Here is a 6556-nt window from a genome sequence, read left to right on the forward strand (position 1 = left end):
TAAATAAGATGTTATATATAATGAAGACAGCTACCTTACATGAAGATTAGGAATTGCCGAATGAGCAGTCATAATCGATTTCATAGACACCGTAAAGTGGTTGAAGGTGTTGTCTCGCAAGTTTGATATTCCACCGTAAGATTGATGTTGCAAAATTGTATTAACATATTGATTAGTAATTTTAACACAAGCATATATACATATATTTTAATATACAATTATAATAATATAAGTATCATGAATAGAAATAAAACTTACTTGTAGGGCATTCTAATTTTACATGGTTTGATGAGGCGACAATAGATATAAACCTTATAATAATGCGATCCAACTTTGAAAGCAACTTGTGCTAATAACGTGTTGTGAAACAAGCATAATAGCAAAAAATGTGAGAAAGAGGAAGAAAGATTGAGATTTCATTAATTATGTATGTAATATATTAAGGTACATGTATATATAGGAAAAAAAAACTTGAAGAAAAAGCCTAATATATATTAGGTATCGATAATCATAATAATAATTATTCACAATAATTCCATTTTTTTAAATTCTTTTTTTTAATAACTAATATTTCAGATTTGCCTTTAAAATACAAAAAACTTAGATGAATTCGTTAACCGACTAACGATTTATTCGTTAATATTTACGGTGTATGTTCCCAAAGTCGGTTTCCTTTCCAAACTTAAAAATATAAACATCTCTCTCCCATAATCATTCCATCAAATCAACCATGGAATACCGTAATCTAACCCTCACTCTCATCTCCGCAACCGGACTCAAGAAATCAAGATTCACTGGCAAATCAAACGTCTACGCGGTCGTTTTCATCTCGAACGCAACCGGCAAGCATCAAAAGCAAAGAACCAGTGCAGACAAAACCGGTGATACTGACCCCACGTGGAACTTCCCCATGAAGTTTGTTATTGATGAAGCCTCGGCCTCGGGTAAGACGCTGGTGGTTAAGATAAAGGCGGAGGGGATGTTTGGTGGCAAGAATTTAGGGGAGGTTCATGTTCCGGTCAAGGAGCTTCTCGAAGGCGTTAAACATAACGGGAAAGCGGTTCAGACTGTTAGCTATCAAGTGAGAAGGTCGTCCGGTGAACCGAAAGGGGTGTTAAGTTTCTAGTATGAGTTTGGGGAGAAGTTTGCTGGGGAACCGGTAACTGCGTATCCTCCTCGTGGGGTGGGGTGGGGTATGCTTACCCGAACCAGCAACCGGCTGGATATGAGTACCCGAACCAACAACCGGGGTACGGTTATTATCCACCGCCACCGCCAGTTGTCCAGCCTCAGCCTCGGCCTCGTCGGTCTGGTATGGGGTTTGGGACGGGCTTGCTGGGAGGAGCACTTGGCGGGTTGTTGATCGGTGATATGATGCGGTGGCGGCGGGTGTGGCGGAGGCGGTTGTGGTGGCGGAGGTTGTGGCGGTTTTTGAGTAGTTTGATTTTAGGATTTTTTTTTTTGTTGCGGATATGAATCTCCTGTTTGTTTAACTATACTTTCGGTAGAAAATGAGAAATAATAAAAACTTCTTTTTAAGTGTTTTCGAGTACACGCTATTTGAATTAGGGGTCATGATTATCTCGATCTTAAATCTATTTTTCTTTTGGTGGTACATGCTATGGCTTTAAGCCTTCATCCGAGTTATCGTTGTTTGATTTCATTCGGCGTTAGGATTTAAAATTAACCCTTGTTTAAGACAGCATAACAAGAAATACCAAAGGTACCAACGAACATAACTTTCCGTCAGCACATGTTACTGTGAAGCAAAGTAAGAACATAGCATTCGTCTGCACATGTAGTTAGTGATAATTAGCATTTATTTGTTTTTTAAGAAGGGAATTTCTAACAACCACCCTTATACATAAAGCCAATAGGCTAAACCAGGAATCTAAATTTTAAACCAACAAAGATGCAAATTATACAAACAGAAAATTCGACAATTCCTTCTTCCTTGCATCTTGATCATCTCCAACACTCGAACATCACGTATTTGTCTATTCTTAAAACTATGCATCCTTCCGGCATCTTGATGAAGAATATCGCTAGTACCACCTTTACCATACTTTTGTAGAACATGGGTCACGATTTTATTAAATAAATATCAATAAAATAAATAAATTATCTCTTTATACAAATTTGGGAAATTGTAGTATATATATCGTATACAAATCTAAACGAGAATAACAAAAAAGATATATACATGTCTTGATTCATAGCGAAGTCCCCAACTTGTGCTCGAACGCTGGATTCTTTGACGAGTTGAAACCGGACCGGAGCCGAGTTGATCATCGTGTTGAAACCATAGTACCGTAACCGCGCTCACATCGTCTAGTTCGTGTTTATAGAGACCCGAGAATCACCTCCAAGTCATGTCTTCTTGTACACCCCGTCGCTTGGTGAACCCGTCTTGATCACCCAAAAACATCTACACCTTTCTAGCTGCAGAACTGAACAAACTGTGGTTCCCGATTGTTGCTGAGGATTTCTGTTAAACACAGGTCCTTTAAAACAGATTTCGGGCCACCTCCGCGAGCCCGTCTGTTTCCCAGGGTACAACAGTCAAAGCAGTATGTACTTCCGGGATTACCCTAGCACCCGAACCATATTTGTAACGCGAGTTCGGGATCGAATGAGAGTTGGAATTGAGAGAACGTATCATTGGCAGGAAGCCGTTTAGTTCTATGTGTGTGGTAAAAGAGCGGGGACTGCGTGTGCATTCAGGTCGTGACTGATGTGGTTTGCTGGTGTGCCGGTTGTTGTGTCTAAAATGCTCCCACACCTTTTATTTATAGCAACGATGTGTGATGTGTCATCGGACACGTGTCACTCAAAGAACTGAGGTGAGCTCAGGCGCTGACACATGGCGTGCTGACTCACCTCAATTATCGACACATGGCAGCTGGTGGCACCCAACTCTCTAGAAGGCGACACGTAGGCTGCTGACTCATCACTGGACAACGACAAGTGTCACACTACCCAACCCTACTACACAAAAATACTAAGGCGGCTCACAAGCGTTCTCCCATGTGGGACAAACCCATTTCTTTTTTTACTAGTGTTCAAGTTCTCAACTACACACTTTAGAGTATCGATATCGCATTCATTTTTACTCTTTGGACACGTTACTAATTTATTTATTTATTAGTAATAAGTACTAATAAATATTAATTATTGTCCAAAATTTCCAACAATTCCCGACATGAGTGAAGATCGATCCGTACACTCACGTTTCAAATAAAGTTACAGCGGTTGAGCGTTGCAGGATAGGTAGCGTTAGCATTGGACCTTCCTTTGTGAAACATACTTAGTCTCCTAGTGGTTGGTAGACGTGGTGTCCTTGAACCAATCCCCTTTTGATGTAGACGTTACTACATTTCACACAACATTCTTCCTGGTCTGGTTAACCCCTCATTGTCGTGTCCGTTCTGGTCATGGAACACTAAACTGGTTTTGTGAGAGCTCTAAGATTTGCGCCCCCCCCCACAAATCCATTCGAAGCGACCCCACTTCTCTCTCACATAGGTGATTTGATCCTCAAATCATTGTGGTTACCATGATCCACATATCATTAACCATCACATAGTTGATTTGACCTTCAAATCATTAAAAGCATAATGGTTATCATGATCCCCATATCATTAACCATATGTTATGCCTAGCCTCCCCTTTGTCACTGATTGTCTTTGGAATGGACTAGGATGTTTATTTAAACACCCTTTGTAATTTAAGAGGATATAGATATTAGCTTATGCGCCACCTTGTACATAAGCTATGCCACCATAGTGACCACCTTTAGTTCATGTAGTTAGGTTGTCCTATTGAACCTAGATCATGGGATCTCCAATCTCATAGATTAGGTTTTCCTTTGCACTCACTTTTTTCATGGGCTTTAGTCTCATTCCACAACTTCATCTTTCATCAACCCTCAGGTTGTTGGATCCAATATCATTATCCATGACTTCGTCAAGTCAATACTAGATAATTGCACAATTAAGATGAGTTGTTATGATGTGTTCTTAACTTCCAAGTCTGTTATCATCTTCTAAGACTATAACCTTTAGATTGACCCCGAATCCTGTTATAACGACCGTTTTTTGAAGAACACAGTTTTCACTTTTTAGGCAAACACATTATTATGCCAATATCAGACATCTAGCTATATTCTGATTTCAACCAATTGGCATTCGAGTCTAATTACCAATTAGCTCGTTATAACCATTGTGTACTCCACCAGGTCATACGTTTGCAACAATCTTTATTGCCAAACATTCCAAGTTCAAATGCAAGACACCCCCACGTTAAAGTGTTATTGGATAACATCATCCACTTTTTGATGGTATAAAGAAAATCTATTTCTTTTGATTACCATAGTAAGCTCTTTTTTTTATTTTATCCAACTTACTAACTGGATAAAGAAAAGATTTTCCTTTCTACATAGGTTTGAGATATTATCTCAATCATCTCAATTAAAGAACAACTTTTTCTTTTGTCATAGGTTTTAGATATTATCTCAATCATCTCAATTAAAGAAAAGCTTTTTCTTTTGTCATAGGTTTGAAATATCATCTCAATTGTCATTCCCCACATTTCTTGCATTTTGACATAGTTTTTTTAAGTTTAGTTATGAGCGCACATCGACACTCATGATTTGAACAATACCAAGCCATTGTATCAATGAGTTCATCAATGTTACCAATAATGCAACACATGCCTTATCATAAGTTTTGACCACTTTCTAGTATCTAACCTAAAGCCATCACAAACTTAGTCACAACTAGGAGAACTTGGAAAGTTGAGATCTACTCAAGATCCTCAACAGTTATATTATTACCTTTAGATTAAATGAAATTAGTTTTAACTTATCTATACACATAGTTATTCTTGTGTATGATTTGAATATTCCACGTTAATTAGTAGTCATCAAGAACCATAATTAACAAGTACTAGTCTAGCATGCTTAGACTACAATACATAGGCATGTGAACAGAAGATGCATCATTTTGATTCTTCACAACCTTCCCAACATTCATTTCTTAGTTAAGACAAGATAATCCGATTTCATTTACCGTTCCTAAACCTCACCTTTAGAACGTCTTAACACCAAAGTTAATCTCATTTGCTGTTTGCCTTTAACTTCCAAGGCCTTAACCATTGACTCATAGAGACTTAAGCATAAGTATCTAATACAAGTCACTTTGATAAACACATTTATCACAACAAGATAAATGGTACTCCTCTACAATCACTATCATGGTCGAAATGGAATCACTAAGATTGACATCAACAGTATGCCGATTACATATGCTTAAATTAGGGAACAGATCCTCCACCATAATTCAAATAACATTAATAGTGATATAAGTATCAGCAAGTTTATCATTATTGTAATTCTCTTATAATAAATACTACAAAATTTATTATAGTAATTCACAATAATAACATATATTCCTTTCATATGTTTATAATCATCAAAACGCACTTGTGCATTGTGTTGATGCTCTCAACGTTGAATGAAATATATCATTCTTGTGTATTTCATCTTAATACACTCACCACGTTTGGACTTGGCATAATTAGATATTTGATGTTTTGTCACGGACGTATTTTCAATGGAACAACTCTCAAAGTTGTTTATTATGCAAATGTATTTTTGCACTATCCATTAAACGAAATCTACAATAATATTTCGTATGTCACAGTACACATTGATTTATTTCGTTGTAAAATTGCACGTGTTATCCGAAGATATTGAACACCAAATAATACAACCGAAATTACAAGATAACGTGTACAACACTTTAAACAAAAATTCCAATGGACAAATTGACAACAACTAGACATCAATCTCAAAGTGTTATTATCTTCAACACTTTCATCGTTCGACTAAGATCAACGCAATGATATTGTCTTGTGGTTTGCTTAAGGTACTCTCTCAATAGAGCTCCATGAAGTCATATCGTCATTACCTCATTTCATACCGAGACTTTTGAACAGTCAAAATCTGTCCCACCACAATAACATGGTAAATAATATTCTACACGATAGTAGTAATATTTGTACAATTAATTTTGTTTATAACAACAGTAAGTTGTTTTCCCATCAATAGTGTACCCAACATGTCACTTCTCATATAAGCAATGAACCATTTATATTGGCAAACACATATTTTATTCCTTTCAAAATATCTCTTTATGTTTGCAAAACTTTATACCTGGTTTCACAATAAACTTTTTTATTTCTAATACACATATTAGAAAACTAATGTTTACAAAACGCTTTATCAATTATGGTTTGCAACAAACCATATTTCTAACTTGGTTGTTAGAAATAAACATTTACCAAATGTTTTGAAAGTTTATTGTTTAAAGACAACACCATGTCTAAGTTGCTCGATAGACGATTAACGATGTCAGGACCATGAGTCGGGTGAAACCTTATAAAAGGTTGACAAGAACACACCGACTCGATTAACCAAAAGGCCTGTTGAATATCTCGGTGGAATCAGGATATCCAACGAGTGGGAACGAATGAGTGAAAATAGCAAACACAAAAC

At 36.9% G+C, this 6556-nt stretch overlaps 1 pseudogene; it reads left to right on the forward strand.

The window, feature by feature from the left end:
• Nucleotides 1-703: 703 nt before the first annotated feature.
• LOC143594170 (protein SRC2-like) lies at nucleotides 704-1435 on the forward strand (annotated as a pseudogene).
• The last annotated feature ends 5121 nt before the right edge of the window (nucleotides 1436-6556 follow it).

The sequence above is a fragment of the Bidens hawaiensis genome, unplaced genomic scaffold (assembly GCF_021521415.1).
Source record: "Bidens hawaiensis isolate Kalapana, Puna unplaced genomic scaffold, B.hawaiensis_p1.1 tig00001692_1, whole genome shotgun sequence".
NCBI classification, from domain to species: Eukaryota; Viridiplantae; Streptophyta; class Magnoliopsida; order Asterales; family Asteraceae; genus Bidens; species Bidens hawaiensis.